The following is a 17,321-nucleotide window of genomic DNA, read 5'->3' on the forward strand; positions in this document are numbered from 1 at the left end:
AAATTGATACATATAAAATAGTAATAAGTGTGGTTATGGGCAAACAATCAAACAACAAACAGCAATTAAAATATTCTTTATTAATTTGTGATTAATACGCATGTTGATCACATTTTTAGTGGTGAAAGGTCAAGGTCAAAGTCATCCTTCAAGGTCAGAGGTCAAATATATATGGCCCAAATCACTTATTTTATAAATACTTTTGCAATATTGAAGATAGCAACTTTATATTTGGCATGCATGTGCATCTCATGGAGCTGCACATTTTGAGTGGTGAAAGGTCAAGGTCAAGGTCATCCTTCAAGGTCAGAGGTCAAATATATGTGGCCCAAATCGCTCATTTTATGAATACTTTTGCAATATTGAAGATAGCAACTTGATATTTGGCATACATGTGTATCTCATGGAGCTGCACATTTTGAGTGGTGAAAGGTCAAGGTCATCCTTCAAGGTCAGAGGTCAAATATATGTGGTCCAAATCGCTTATTTTATAAATACTTTTGCAATATTGAAGATAGCAACTTGATATTCGGCATGCATGTGTATCTCATGGAGCTGCACATTTTGAGTGGTGAAAGGTCATGGTCATCCTTCAAAGTCAAATGTCAATATATGGCTTAACACTAAGGCACGTCCGAACAACATTCACTGCCCGTATCTTGGTCCGGGCTAGCCAATGTCCCAGGAACATGCCCGACCGGTCGTGTGTATTTTTGGCGGGATTATATGTTCTATATCAATAAACTGCGTTTTAAATAAGCTTTTCAAAGATGCAAAAATCTTAATACAGTACAATCAGATGACAATTAAATCCCAGAGTGAGTTCGGAGACAACAAACGGATCGTATCTCGAAATAGATTCGGAACCCCCTGATTGCAATCAAAAAGAGGCCGACAATTCAGAAAATCCCCGGCGGTTTTCCTGGTAAAACATGTCAGTACCTATTTTTAAACGGAATGCCGCTAGACACGGTTTTTGATTGGTTTCCTCGAAGTGACGTGTTTTCTCAATGAAAATACGTTTGAAACTAAAAGCCGGTGTCCAGGATCGTCCGGAATGATGAAGGTATAAAACTCGACATTAACACAAAGTAACTATAAAATTAATAGTTATTTATCAATTTTAAATAATTTTAATTTGTTGTCATTATGGAAAAGTTATTCTATCCTTTAGACGATTAATAAATCCATTTAGAGGAAGATAGAGACTTTATTATGATTAGAAGTGTTTTGACAATATTTTTTACGCAATTCAATTAGCAAAACTAATATTAATGGTCGATCCCAACTTTTAGTAGAGAGTTAACCCTGTACAATTGTTACAACTACCGTAACACGTTATTTTTCTAAGATTCACTTACCATTTCTTGTAAGACGGTAACCCGGCAATCTATGTAAAAAAGGTTTTAATGTTCATGTCGTTGTTTAAGTTTGGCTTTACGGGTGGGGATGGGGGTTCCTCGGATACGAAAAGAAAAGGGAAGGAGGAAAGTAAGAGAAAGTATGAGGAAATAAAAAAACAAGAAAATTTCTCCAGAAATGGCGTGAAGATTACAAATAGATGTCTTAAATAGATGAATATTGAATTCAATAGCATTAGTAAGGCAAGCTAATAAGAATGATTTAATCATAATTGCGCATCTCCAAGCACAAGAAAATACAAGTTGAATGATAAGTCGCAAAATGCTCGAATACAATTTATGAAGCACAATGTGACTTATATTGATAACTAAAAATACCAGTAATGCAGTATGCCAGTTTTGCCGTGTCAAGCTGTTACGATCTAGAAAGTCCTTCATTCACATCGAGTATATGTCCTTCGAATTCCAACTATTGTTGTCATAAGCGGAGAATTTAGTGAATAAATAATTCATATATCCTAAATGACAGCTTCTAAATAGCGAAACAAGCCAATTTATGAAGTAAGAAAGTTTTGAATCGAGACTCTCATGGTGGCGGCCATTGTTGAATGTTGAAACACGAACGACAACTCTGCTAGGAGAATGTTATCAATGACGAGCAATCTCCTACGCAGTGGCGAATGCAAAAGGGAAGTAACTGACAAAATCAAGTTATCTCAATCGGACTGGATCGGTCTTTTACATAGGTCGCCATTGTGAAAAAAATTTCTACAGTTATGATACCTTGGACGATGCTGTTCGCATCGTCAAAATAATGAGCAAGTTTCTGGATAAATTGACAAATTCTCTTGAAATACATGTTCAGACATTTTCTTTATGGTGTCATTCTGTTGGTGTGTGTGACTGGCTGCTAATAAAGCCTATCAACAGTATTATTTTTTTAAATATCTTAAAAAGAGTCATTAGTAAAATTTAAGATGCTTTTAAGCCTCAATCTATACAGACTCTGTTTACAAAACCAGTAAATAATTATTTATAAAATGTTTTTATAGTGATACAATGTTGTTTTTTTTATTAGGAAGTTCTGCTTAATTTTTTTTAAACATTTGTTTATGTGCGCAATATATGACGTCAGAAAATGTACCAGTCAAATGACAATGATGGTCTGATCAATTATTCAGCGAAAAATGTCACCATTCTAAAGCCCTGCTTGACTTCATATGATCTGCTAGTTATTAGCTCATCTATTTTTTGAAAAAAAAATTATGAGCTATTGTCATCACCTTGGCGTCGGCTTCGGCGTCTGCGTCGGCGTCCGGTTAAGTTTTGCGTTTAGGTCCACTTTTCTCAGAAAGTATCAATGCTATTGCATTCAAACTTGGTACACTTACTTACTATCATGAGAGGACTGGGCAGGCAAAGTTAGATAACTCTGGCGTGCAATTTGACAGAATTATGTGCCCTTTTTATACTTAAAAAATTGAAAATTTTGGTTAAGTTTTGCGTTTAGGTCCACTTTTCTCAGAAAGTATCAATGCTATTGCATTCAAACTTGGTACACTTACTTACTATCATGAGGGGACTGGGCAGGCAAAGTTAGATAACTCTGGCGTGCATTTTGACAGAATTATGTGCCCTTTTTATACTTAGAAAATTGAAAATTTTGGTTAAGTTTTGTGTTTAGGTCCATTTTATTCTGTAAGTATCAAAGCTATTGCTTTCATACTAGCAACACTTACTAACTATCATAAGGGGACGGTGCAGGCAAAGTAATGTAACTCTGACTTGCATTTTGACAGAATTATGGGCCCTTTTTATACTTAGAAAATTGAAAATTTGGTTAAGTTTTGTGTTTAGGTCCACTTTATTTCTACAGTATCAAAGCTATTGCTTTCATACTTGCAACACTTATTAACTATCATAAGGGCACTGTGCAGGCAAAGTTATGTAACTCTGACTGGCATTTGGATGGAATTATGGGCCCTTTATACTTAGAAAATTGAAAATTGGTTAAGTTTTGTGTTTTGGTCCACTTTACCCCTAAAGTATCATAGATATTGCTTTCATACTTGGAACACTCGCGAACTATCATAAGGGTATAGTAAAATAAGGACAAGTTGCATAACTCTGGTTGTCATTTTCACGGAATAATGGCCCTTTTTTGTCTAAGTAACTTTGAATATATAGAGGATATTTGTTTGATTCGGTGGATTATTGATTTTAATTCACAAGTGATCATAGAAAATAATATTTTCACGAGTGGCTCAGCCACAAGTGAAACTAGAAATGGCGCGGCAGAGGCCGACGCGTATCCCCACGCCGAATGTTTGACCTAGGTGTGCCCCAGGGTTCGTAATGGGGCCATGCATAGCTGAGATTGACCGTATTGTCATAAGAGAAGTTCAGTATCAATTAGAAGTGAATTGGTGTAGAAATGAAGAAGTTATAGTAAAAGGCAATTTTGGGTGGGTGTGGTCTATGTGGGCGGGGCCCCAGGGTTGGTAATGGGGCCAATGCATAGTTGAGATTGACCGTATTGTCATAAGAGAGGTTCAGTATCAATTTGAAGTGAATCGGTGTAGAAATGAAGAAATTATAGTAAAAGGCAATTTTGGGTGGGTGTGGTCTATGTGGGCGGGGCGCCCCAGGGTTGGTAATGGGGCCATGCATAGTTGAGATTGACTGTATTGTCATAAGAGAAGTTCAATATCAATTTGAAGTGAATCGGTGTAGAAATGAAGAAATTATAGTAAAGGCAATTTTGGGTGGGTGTGGTCTATGTGGGCGGGGCCCCAGGGTTGGTTATGGGGCCATGCATAGTTGAGATTGACCCTAATGTCATAAGAGAAGTTCAGTATCAATTTGAAGTGAATCCGTGTAGAAATGAAAAAAATATAGTAAATGGAATTTTTTGGTGGGTGTGGCCTATGTGGGCGGGCGCCCCAGGGTTGGGATTGGGGCCATGCATAGTTGAGATTGACCCTAATGTCATAACAAAAGTTCAGTATCAATTTGAAGTGAATCCGTGTAGAAATGAAAAAATTAAAGTAAATGGAAATTTTTGGTGGGTGTGGCCTATGTGGGCGGGGCGCCCCAGGGTTGGGAATGGGGCCATGCATGGTTGAGATTGACCGTATTGTCATAAGAGAGGTCCAGTATCAATTTGAAGTGAATCGGTGTAGAAATAAAGAAGTAAATGTAAAATAACCTAAAAAAATGAGTGATAATTTCTGACGCGGCCCCACCCCAACCGCTATAACTTTTGACCCAGGGGTCAGATCAAAATTCCAAATAGTGCAGGGTCGCACATATGCTCATAGCTACCAGGTGTGTAAGTTTCTAGGTTCTAGTGCTTTTAGTGTAGGAGGAGATAGTGGCCAGGACGGACGGACAGACGGACGGACGGACGGCGGAGATAACCACAATATCCCCACCTTTTTTTCAAAAAGCGTGGGGATAAATATATATTTTGTATGATCACGAGTGAATTAAAATCTATAATCCACCGAACCCAACAAATTTTCTTTTTATTTTATGCTTTTTTCACAGTTATATACATTGTTAAAGAGTTTAACTAAAGAATTTCGTTGGGAAATGACGTCATTTCGTAAAAAAAATGACGTCATTTAACATTAACAGTGAAAATTATCGATAATTTTCACTGATAATTTTCATTGTTTGAAACAATGAAATTATCAGTTTTAATTCACTGATATTTCTCTATAAACCACTGGAAAGCATAAAATAAATGGTTAAATTTTGTGTTTCGATCCACTTTACTTCTTAACTATCAAGGCTATTGCTTTCAAACTTCAAATACTTTCACGCTATCATGAGGTTACTGTACCTGGCAAGTTGAATTTTACCTTGACCTTTGAATGACCTTGACTCTGAAGGTCAAATTATTAAATTTTGCTAAAATTGCCAGAACTTCTTTATTAATGATTAGATTTGATTGATACTTTGACAAAACTACTCTTCCACAATAGACTCCACCCAAACCATCCCCCGTGCCCTCCCTCCCTCCCCCCCCCCCCCGAATCCCCCCCCTATTTTTTTTTTTTAAGATTATCTCACAAATGACCACCAGACCCTCACACTATACCCCTCCCCACCCCACCCCCCCAAATTATTTTTTTTTTTAAACGGTTAGAAAACAAATATTTATTTTCATTATTTGATGTTTGAAATACCATCCAACCATCGCACCCAAGAATCCCCCCCCCACCCCCCCCCCCCCCAACCCCCACCCCCTCTACCCCCCCCCCCCAACCCCGAATTTTTTTTTTCATTTTTTTTCGCATTTTTGGAAAATAATGTAATAAATGTCCACACCCCCACACTATACACCCCTCTTCACTCCACCCCCCCCCCCCCCCCCAGGTCTAGAAAATATTGATTCGTCAACTGGTTACAGAGGCAGGGACTATGGAAATTGTGGTCCTAGGTTCTTGCTGATTGATTTTTCCTTTGATGCTTTGTAATTCGGACTGAGACTGATTGGTTTTGAATACTAGGTGATTTTACCCGTTAAAGCCAATATATCACCATACTCAACAGGATTGTTATTATGAAAGCTGTATTGAATAGAAAAATCGTAAAAAGGTGGGGATATTGTGGTTATCTCCGCCGTCCGTCCGTCCGTCTGTCCGTCCGTCCTGGCCACTATCTCCTCCTACACTAAAAGCACTAGAACCTAGAAACTTACACACCTGGTAGCTATGAGCATATGTGCGACCCTGCACTATTTGGAATTTTGATCTGACCCCTGGGTCAAAAGTTATAGCGGTTGGGGTGGGGCCGCGTCAGAAATTATCACTCATTTTTTTAGGTTATTTTACATTTACTTCTTTATTTCTACACCGATTCACTTCAAATTGATACTGGACCTCTCTTATGACAATACGGTCAATCTCAACCATGCATGGCCCCATTCCCAACCCTGGGGCGCCCCGCCCACATAGGCCACACCCACCAAAAATTTCCATTTACTATAATTTTTTCATTTCTACACGGATTCACTTCAAATTGATACTGAACTTTTGTTATGACATTAGGGTCAATCTCAACTATGCATGGCCCCAATCCCAACCCTGGGGCGCCCGCCCACATAGGCCACACCCACCAAAAAATTCCATTTACTATATTTTTTTCATTTCTACACGGATTCACTTCAAATTGATACTGAACTTCTCTTATGACATTAGGGTCAATCTCAACTATGCATGGCCCCATAACCAACCCTGGGGCCCCGCCCACATAGACCACACCCACCCAAAATTGCCTTTACTATAATTTCTTCATTTCTACACCGATTCACTTCAAATTGATATTGAACTTCTCTTATGACAATACAGTCAATCTCAACTATGCATGGCCCCATTACCAACCCTGGGGCGCCCCGCCCACATAGACCACACCCACCCAAAATTGCCTTTTACTATAATTTCTTCATTTCTACACCGATTCACTTCAAATTGATACTGAACCTCTCTTATGACAATACGGTCAATCTCAACTATGCATTGGCCCCATTACCAACCCTGGGGCCCCGCCCACATAGACCACACCCACCCAAAATTGCCTTTTACTATAACTTCTTCATTTCTACACCAATTCACTTCTAATTGATACTGAACTTCTCTTATGACAATACGGTCAATCTCAGCTATGCATGGCCCCATTACGAACCCTGGGGCACACCTAGGTCAAACATTCGGCGTGGGGATACGCGTCGGCCTCTGCCGCGCCATTTCTAGTTTCACTTGTGGCTGAGCCACTCGTGAAAATATTATTTTCTATGATCACTTGTGAATTAAAATCAATAATCCACCGAATCAAACAAATATCCTCTATATATTCAAAGTTACTTAGACAAAAAAGGGCCATTATTCCGTGAAAATGACAACCAGAGTTATGCAACTTGTCCTTATTTTACTATACCCTTATGATAGTTCGCGAGTGTTCCAAGTATGAAAGCAATATCTATGATACTTTAGGGGTAAAGTGGACCAAAACACAAAACTTAACCAATTTTCAATTTTCTAAGTATAAAGGGCCCATAATTCCATCCAAATGCCAGTCAGAGTTACATAACTTTGCCTGCACAGTGCCCTTATGATAGTTAATAAGTGTTGCAAGTATGAAAGCAATAGCTTTGATACTGTAGAAATAAAGTGGACCTAAACACAAAACTTAACCAAATTTTCAATTTTCTAAGTATAAAAAGGGCCCATAATTCTGTCAAAATGCAAGTCAGAGTTACATTACTTTGCCTGCACCGTCCCCTTATGATAGTTAGTAAGTGTTGCTAGTATGAAAGCAATAGCTTTGATACTTACAGAATAAAATGGACCTAAACACAAAACTTAACCAAAATTTTCAATTTTCTAAGTATAAAAAGGGCACATAATTCTGTCAAAATGCACGCCAGAGTTATCTAACTTTGCCTGCCCAGTCCCCTCATGATAGTAAGTAAGTGTACCAAGTTTGAATGCAATAGCATTGATACTTTCTGAGAAAAGTGGACCTAAACGCAAAACTTAACCAAAATTTTCAATTTTTTAAGTATAAAAAGGGCACATAATTCTGTCAAATTGCACGCCAGAGTTATCTAACTTTGCCTGCCCAGTCCTCTCATGATAGTAAGTAAGTGTACCAAGTTTGAATGCAATAGCATTGATACTTTCTGAGAAAAGTGGACCTAAACGCAAAACTTAACCGGACGCCGACGCAGACGCCGAAGCCGACGCCAAGGTGATGACAATAGCTCATAATTTTTTTTTCAAAAAATAGATGAGCTAATAACTAGCAGATCATATGAAGTCAAGCAGGGCTTTAGAATGGTGACATTTTTCGCTGAATAATTGATCAGACCATCATTGTCATTTGACTGGTACATTTTCTGACGTCATATATTGCGCACATAAACAAATGTTTAAAAAAAATTAAGCAGAACTTCCTAATAAAAAAAAACAACATTGTATCACTATAAAAACATTTTATAAATAATTATTTACTGGTTTTGTAAACAGAGTCTGTATAGATTGAGGCTTAAAAGCATCTTAAATTTTACTAATGACTCTTTTTAAGATATTTAAAAAAATAATACTGTTGATAGGCTTTATTAGCAGCCAGTCACACACACCAACAGAATGACACCATAAAGAAAATGTCTGAACATGTATTTCAAGAGAATTTGTCAATTTATCCAGAAACTTGCTCATTATTTTGACGATGCGAACAGCATCGTCCAAGGTATCATAACTGTAGAAATTTTTTTCACAATGGCGACCTATGTAAAAGACCGATCCAGTCCGATTGAGATAACTTGATTTTGTCAGTTACTTCCCTTTTGCATTCGCCACTGCGTAGGAGATTGCTCGTCATTGATAACATTCTCCTAGCAGAGTTGTCGTTCGTGTTTCAACATTCAACAATGGCCGCCACCATGAGAGTCTCGATTCAAAACTTTCTTACTTCATAAATTGGCTTGTTTCGCTATTTAGAAGCTGTCATTTAGGATATATGAATTATTTATTCACTAAATTCTCCGCTTATGACAACAATAGTTGGAATTCGAAGGACATATACTCGATGTGAATGAAGGACTTTCTAGATCGTAACAGCTTGACACGGCAAAACTGGCATACTGCATTACTGGTATTTTTAGTTATCAATATAAGTCACATTGTGCTTCATAAATTGTATTCGAGCATTTTGCGACTTATCATTCAACTTGTATTTTCTTGTGCTTGGAGATGCGCAATTATGATTAAATCATTCTTATTAGCTTGCCTTACTAATGCTATTGAATTCAATATTCATCTATTTAAGACATCTATTTGTAATCTTCACGCCATTTCTGGAGAAATTTTCTTGTTTTTTTATTTCCTCATACTTTCTCTTACTTTCCTCCTTCCCTTTTCTTTTCGTATCCGAGGAACCCCCATCCCCACCCGTAAAGCCAAACTTAAACAACGACATGAACATTAAAACCTTTTTTACATAGATTGCCGGGTTACCGTCTTACAAGAAATGGTAAGTGAATCTTAGAAAAATAACGTGTTACGGTAGTTGTAACAATTGTACAGGGTTAACTCTCTACTAAAAGTTGGGATCGACCATTAATATTAGTTTTGCTAATTGAATTGCGTAAAAAATATTGTCAAAACACTTCTAATCATAATAAAGTCTCTATCTTCCTCTAAATGGATTTATTAATCGTCTAAAGGATAGAATAACTTTTCCATAATGACAACAAATTAAAATTATTTAAAATTGATAAATAACTATTAATTTTATAGTTACTTTGTGTTAATGTCGAGTTTTATACCTTCATCATTCCGGACGATCCTGGACACCGGCTTTTAGTTTCAAACGTATTTTCATTGAGAAAACACGTCACTTCGAGGAAACCAATCAAAAACCGTGTCTAGCGGCATTCCGTTTAAAAATAGGTACTGACATGTTTTACCAGGAAAACCGCCGGGGATTTTCTGAATTGTCGGCCTCTTTTTGATTGCAATCAGGGGGTTCCGAATCTATTTCGAGATACGATCCGTTTGTTGTCTCCGAACTCACTCTGGGATTTAATTGTCATCTGATTGTACTGTATTAAGATTTTTGCATCTTTGAAAAGCTTATTTAAAACGCAGTTTATTGATATAGAACATATAATCCCGCCAAAAATACACACGACCGGTCGGGCATGTTCCTGGGACATTGGCTAGCCCGGACCAAGATACGGGCAGTGAATGTTGTTCGGACGTGCCTTAGTGTTAAGCCATATATTGACATTTGACTTTGAAGGATGACCATGACCTTTCACCACTCAAAATGTGCAGCTCCATGAGATACACATGCATGCCGAATATCAAGTTGCTATCTTCAATATTGCAAAAGTATTTATAAAATAAGCGATTTGGACCACATATATTTGACCTCTGACCTTGAAGGATGACCTTGACCTTTCACCACTCAAAATGTGCAGCTCCATGAGATACACATGTATGCCAAATATCAAGTTGCTATCTTCAATATTGCAAAAGTATTCATAAAATGAGCGATTTGGGCCACATATATTTGACCTCTGACCTTGAAGGATGACCTTGACCTTGACCTTTCACCACTCAAAATGTGCAGCTCCATGAGATGCACATGCATGCCAAATATAAAGTTGCTATCTTCAATATTGCAAAAGTATTTATAAAATAAGTGATTTGGGCCATATATATTTGACCTCTGACCTTGAAGGATGACTTTGACCTTGACCTTTCACCACTAAAAATGTGATCAACATGCGTATTAATCACAAATTAATAAAGAATATTTTAATTGCTGTTTGTTGTTTGATTGTTTGCCCATAACCACACTTATTACTATTTTATATGTATCAATTTATTTATTTTTAAATTATTGACATTATTGATTTATATACCGGTAGTTTACTTTTTAAGAACAAACACACACAAAGAGTTTATAATTTTAATGTTGATATCAGAATAAAAAAGCATTTTATTTGAAAAAAAACAGTGACATTTGAGACCAATTACTGTTCTTCAAATTATCAAAAATGTACGATGCAAAACGCTTGAAACTTTATTGAAAAGTGACAAAATAATTTCCTAACACTAGTTATAACCCATATTGTTCGCACCTTTCCTAATTGGTGCCGATAAAGGTACGATTGTTATCAGTATGGCAATTATAATAATAGAATAAGACTAATTGGCAATTGGCTTCGTTGTTACAAACACTCGTTAACGGTTATTCGATCCCACATGTCCGCTAATCATAACAATGAACGTGTGAATGGCATACATTAAAAGGGTTCATTACTGTCCCTTGAAAACAAAACTAGTTAATTGGCATGTGACAAACAGGCCCCACCTCCTGCAGTGATTCTCAAGTGTGCTACCGCATTCGTACCACGCTTTTTGGCAACTGCGATTGATCGCGAATATGTATTACACACAAATCGGATATTGACTGACGCATTTTTTAACAATTCAAAATCAGAAATCGGCAAATTTAAGTGCTGACGAAATCGTCATTTTTATAAAAATGACGAAATTTTGTGCTGTCGAAAATAAATGGTTTCACAGTATATTTGACCTCTGACCTTGAAGGATGACCTTGACCTTTCACCACTCAAAATGTGCAGATCCATGAGATGCACATGCATGCCAAATATCAAGTTGCTATCTTCAATATTGCAAAAGTATTTATAAAATAAGCGATTTGGACCACATATATTTGACCTCTGACCTTGAAGGATGACCTTGACCTTTCACCACTCAAAATGTGCAGCTCCATGAGATACACATGTATGCCAAATATCAAGTTGCTATCTTCAATATTGCAAAAGTATTCATAAAATGAGCGATTTGGGCCACATATATTTGACCTCTGACCTTGAAGGATGACCTTGACCTTGACCTTTCACCACTCAAAATGTGCAGCTCCATAAGATGCACATGCATGTCAAATATAAAGTTGCTATCTTCAATATTGCAAAAGTATTTATAAAATAAGTGATTTGGGCCATATATATTTGACCTGTGACCTTGAAGGATGACTTTGACCTTGACCTTTCACCACTAAAAATGTGCAGCTCCATGAGATACACATGCATGCCAAATATAAAGTTGCTATCTTCAATATTGCAAAAGTACTCATAAAATGAGCGATTTTGGCCACATATATTTGACCTCTGACCTTGAAGGATGACCTTGACCTTTCACCACTGAAAATGTGCATCTTCATGAGACATGCATGCCAAATATGAAGTTGCTATCTTAAATATAGCAAAAGTTATTGCAAAATGTTAAAGTTGGCGCAAACAGACAGACAGACCAACAGACAGGGCAAAAAACAATATGTCCCCCACTACTATAGTGGGGGACATAAAAATAGATGAGCTAAAAATGAATAAAAATCTCTGAACCGGCCCCACCCCAACCCCCATAACTTTTGACCCAGGGGTCAGATCAAAATTCCAAATAGTGCAGGGTCGCTCATATGCTCATAGCTACCATGTGTGTAAGTTTCAAGGTTCTAGTGCTAATAGTGTAAGAGAAGATAGTGGCCAGAACGGAAGGACAGACAGCGGAGATAACTACAATATCTCCACGCTTTTCAAAAAGCGTAGGGATAAAGACAATTTTGGGTCGGTGTGGCCTATTATGGGTGGGGCACCCCAGGGTTGGTAATGGGGCCATACATAGTTGAGATTGACCGTATTGTCATAAAAGATGTTCAGTATCAATTTGAAGTGAATCGGTGTAGAAATGAAGAAATTATAGTAAAAGGCAATTTTGGGTGGGCGTGGCCTATGTAGCCGGGGTGCCCCAGGGTTGGTAATGGGGCCATGCATAGTTGAGATTGGCTGTATTGTCATAAGAGAGGTTCAGTATCAATTTGAAAAGAATTGGTGTAGAAATGAAGAAATTTTAGTAAAATTCAATTTTGGATGGATGTGGCCTATGTGGCTGGGGCGCCCCATGGTTGGTAATGGGGCCATGCATAGTTGAGATTGACTGTATTGTCATAAGAGAGGCTCAGTATCAATTTGAAGTAAATCGGTGCAGAAATGAAGAAGTTAAATTAATAAATGTAAAATAACATTAAAACAAGAGTTCCGCGGTCGGAGATGACCGCATTGAAGCCGGATTTTTTATTTAAATGACAGGAAAGTACCTTTCGTGTTTTTGTCAATGCAATACTTAAATTACTGAAATATTGTTCAAAGGTCAAAAGGTTTGAAGACTCTAGGTACAAGCATACCAAAGTTATAACATGGAATAAGAACTTTAAAATTTTTACCTACCAAAGTTATAAGAACTTTAACATTTTTACATTCAAGGTCACAGTGACCTTGACCTTAGAATGAATGACCTTGAAATGACCAGTGGTCATCTAAGTGTGCTTGCAAACCTTCATGTCAAGTTTGAAGACTCTATGTCCAAGCATACCAAAGTTATAACAATTTTAACATTTTAACATTTAAGGTCACAGTGACCTTGACCTTCAAATGAATGACATTGAAATGACCAGTGGTCATCTTCTAGTACTGGCCAATCTTTATTTCAAGTTTGAAGACTCTAGGTACAAGCATACCAAAGTTATAACATGAAATAAGAACTTTAACATTTTTACATTCAAGGTCACAGTGACCTTGACCTTCAAATGAATGACCTTGAAATGTCCAGTGGTTACTTACTAGTTCTGGCCAACCTTCATGTCAAGTTTCAAGACTCTAGGTCCAAGCATACCAAAGTTATAACAACTTTAACATTTTTACATTCAAGGTCACAGTGACCTTGACCTTCAAATGAATGACCTTGAAATGTCCAGTGGTTACTTACTAGTTCTGGCCAACCTTCATGTCAAGTTTCAAGACTCTAGGTCCAAGCATACCAAAGTTATAACAACTTTAACATTTTTATATTGAAGGTCACAGTGACCTTCACCTTCAAATGAATGACCTTGAAATGACCAGTGGTCATCTGTTAATCCTGGCCAACCTTCATGTCAAGTTTGAAGACTCTAGGTCCAAGCATACCAAAGTTATACCATGAAATAAGAACTTTAACATTTTTACATTCAAGGTCACAGTGACCTTGACCTTCAAATGAATGACCTTGAAATGACCAGTGGTTACTAACTAGTTATGGCCAACCTTCATGTCAAGTTTCAAGACTCTAGGTCCAAGCATACCAAAGTTATAACAACTTTAACATTTTTTATATTGAAGGTCACAGTGACCTTGACCTTCAAATGAATGACCTTGAAATGACCAGTGGTCATCTGTTAATCCTGGCCAACCTTCATGTCAAGTTTGAAGACTCTAGGTCCAAGCATACCAAAGTTATACCATGAAATAAGAACTTTAACATTTTCGAGCACGCCGCCACCCCGCCACCCCGCCACCCCGCCCGCCCGCCCGCCCGCCCGCCCGACAACATCAATCTATAAGCCGAGATTTTTTCGAAAAAAATCCGGCTAAAAATGAGTTAAAATCTCTGACCCGGCCCCGCCCCAACCCCCATAACTTTTGACCCAGGGGTCAGATCAAAATTCTGTCACTGTCATTGTCGCACATACGCTCATAGTTACCATGTTTGTAAGTTTCAAGGTTCTAGTATTAATACTGTAGGAGGAGCAGGGGGCCAGGACGAACGGACGGACAGACGCACATCACCACAATATCCCCACTTTTTCTACGAAAAACGTGGGGATAAATATCACCTGATATGCATATACAAGTTAAATGATAGGACTTCAACAACACGTGTTTGGGGTTTTATCCGTATTTATCTTGATAAAGTCTATTGACGAGTGTTTACATCATTTATTTATCTCAAACTAAGATAGTTGCAATATAGATTGCCATTTTATCAGCCAAGTTGCCTATATAATGTAAAGCAATCTTCGGACTTTGAGTTTTCATACTCTGCATTGATTGTAGGGCGTATGTAAACAGTACTAATTACAATAAAGTGCCAGTAAATGTCTTAATAATATCATACGTTTAATCATACCATAGTAAAACACCCAATGATCCTTAAACAATATATGTGAATAAAGAAAGTTCATATACATTATAAGGAGAGAAGTTCTGAATAACCTCGCTAGGATTTCAAACTCAATTAAAAGTCAGTAAACAAGATTGATCACACATAACTTAGAGTCAATAAATATAAGTCTTCAAGTAATGATGTTGCACCTCTAGATTTACAATAAACTATTATTAATTATCGTGAAGTTAAAAATAGTCTTTATGACAAAGGTGATGATTTTGTGATATATACGTACATATGTGGTTCACAAATATTGTGCAAATTGCGACAATTTTGACACAAATGTACAATATTTCACATCTAAATGTCAAAGAAGACTAAATTGTATCTTTTAAACATTCTTAACAACAAAGCAACCTGAATTTGTTCGTTTTCATTAGTCTCCGAGGGCAAATACCTTGATTTTCAATAAAAATTGTATACACAATTATGCAGCCGCCATTTTGGAAAAAAAATGGCTGCCATGTTATTATTTTTGGTGGCTGACGGGTTTTTTGGAAAGAGCACATATTAAGGTACATTCATGGACAATTTGGTGCTTGCTTACAAGTTTGCAAGATTTTGCTGATAGATGAACCTAAATCCCCAAGCTATTTGGATAGCACAATTTAATCTCAACAAGATAGTGTATAACTTGTTTAACTGTAAATGTAAAACTATTTCAAATGTGTTCATAAATTATAAATAACTCCTCATTTTCATTTAAAGTTTATAGCTTGATTTAAATAAAAAGCTATATGCAAGTAATTTGACATTTATGTGTTAGCTTAACGCATTGTAAATAAATGTTTTATGATCCACCTTTAGGATTTAAATGTATGTGGTTATAAGTTAAGTATGTTTAACTTCGCAGAAGTAAATCTAGTACAGAGGAAAAATCAGAATATGGTATTTATAAATGAAATTATCTGTATAATACTATAGCAGAGCGTTTTTTCCCTGTTAGAATGGCTTTTTTCACAAATTTGGAAAATTTGCGACACTAATTTTCCCAATTTCAATTAGTTCCAGACTCGAATTTTCACAATTTTAGTAAGTTTGCAACGCATTTTTTCACAATTTTGAAAAGTTCTCCACTCATTTTTTCACAATTTTGAACAGTTCTCCACTCATTGTTTCACAAAATGGGGAGGGGGGGAGGCGGCCAAAGTTGCTTCACAAAAACAGGAAAAAGCCCTGTATAGGCTAGTCTAGCAATTATAAAGGGATCTTATTGGGGAAGAAATTTGCAGAAATATCTACACACAACCAATAATTTGGAGGTTATATTTTAATTACAGATACTCTTAAGGAAGTATTTGAATAGATTGTTCAAAGAGAACATCCTCAACAAAATTCAAGTACTTTTCAAGGACTTTCCCCATTTTCAGAGGACTTACTTTGTCATGCTTTTAATTGTCGTCTGCTAAAATGTTGTCTGCTGAATTTTTAAAATAGCATTTTCTTCCTTTTTTTTGCCAAGAATACTATCAGAATAGCAAACAGTTTGGGTCCTGATGAGACACCACATTCTGTGGCGTCTCATCTGGATCCAAACTGTTTGCAAAGGCATTCAAAATTCGGTTCCAGCACTGAAAGAGTTAAACCATGGTATTATCCACTTGGTCTATGTAACAAGTTTGAACACAGTTAATTATAGGACCATGAAGCTTGAAATTGCTTTTAAAACTGGAAGCCATGATTATAGGGGATTTTTAAGTAATGTTTAGAGTCATGAAAGATCCTAAGTATGCAGTAATCGACAGTCTGGTTTACACGCATGTATTGGCAATATCGATAAACTCACGATTATATGTATCAAATGGGAAAGGGTTTAACTAACAAGAGGGTCATGAAGGCTATTAAGCGCTCACCTGACGGCTGGCATGCAGAGTGTGAAGCAAACCAATTGTTGAAACCATTGCAGTGCTTTCCACAGGCAATTTAACAGTCTCTCGCCAAGGCACTTACATTTTGAAATCATAATCCCCTGGGCGTTTGAATTTTACCAATAAGTGTTTATTTTTTCAGTTACTGCAACTAATCATTCTTAAGATCAAAGCAATATCGACTTCGCTGAATATTTTGATAGCAGATTTACGATAAAATGTAAGCAGATTTACAATAAAATGTATCTCTTTACACATGTTAAGCCCGCCTAAAGGCGCAGCGTTATTGTATTGGACAATTGATATTGGCCAATTATAATGCACGTTTTGCATAAGCAACAGCACTCGTAGACATGCAATATCTGCAGTAAAATTATGCAGACGACGAATGAAGTAATTGTCATAAGTGTGTGGTTGTATGACAGTTAGTTGTCTTTGTCACCCATCACACCATTATGCACGCGAATCACGTAGTCAAAATCAGTATACAGAATTTTCCTCCCCTCAGA

The sequence above is a fragment of the Dreissena polymorpha genome, chromosome 15, assembly GCF_020536995.1.
Source record: "Dreissena polymorpha isolate Duluth1 chromosome 15, UMN_Dpol_1.0, whole genome shotgun sequence".
NCBI classification, from domain to species: domain Eukaryota; kingdom Metazoa; phylum Mollusca; class Bivalvia; order Myida; family Dreissenidae; genus Dreissena; species Dreissena polymorpha.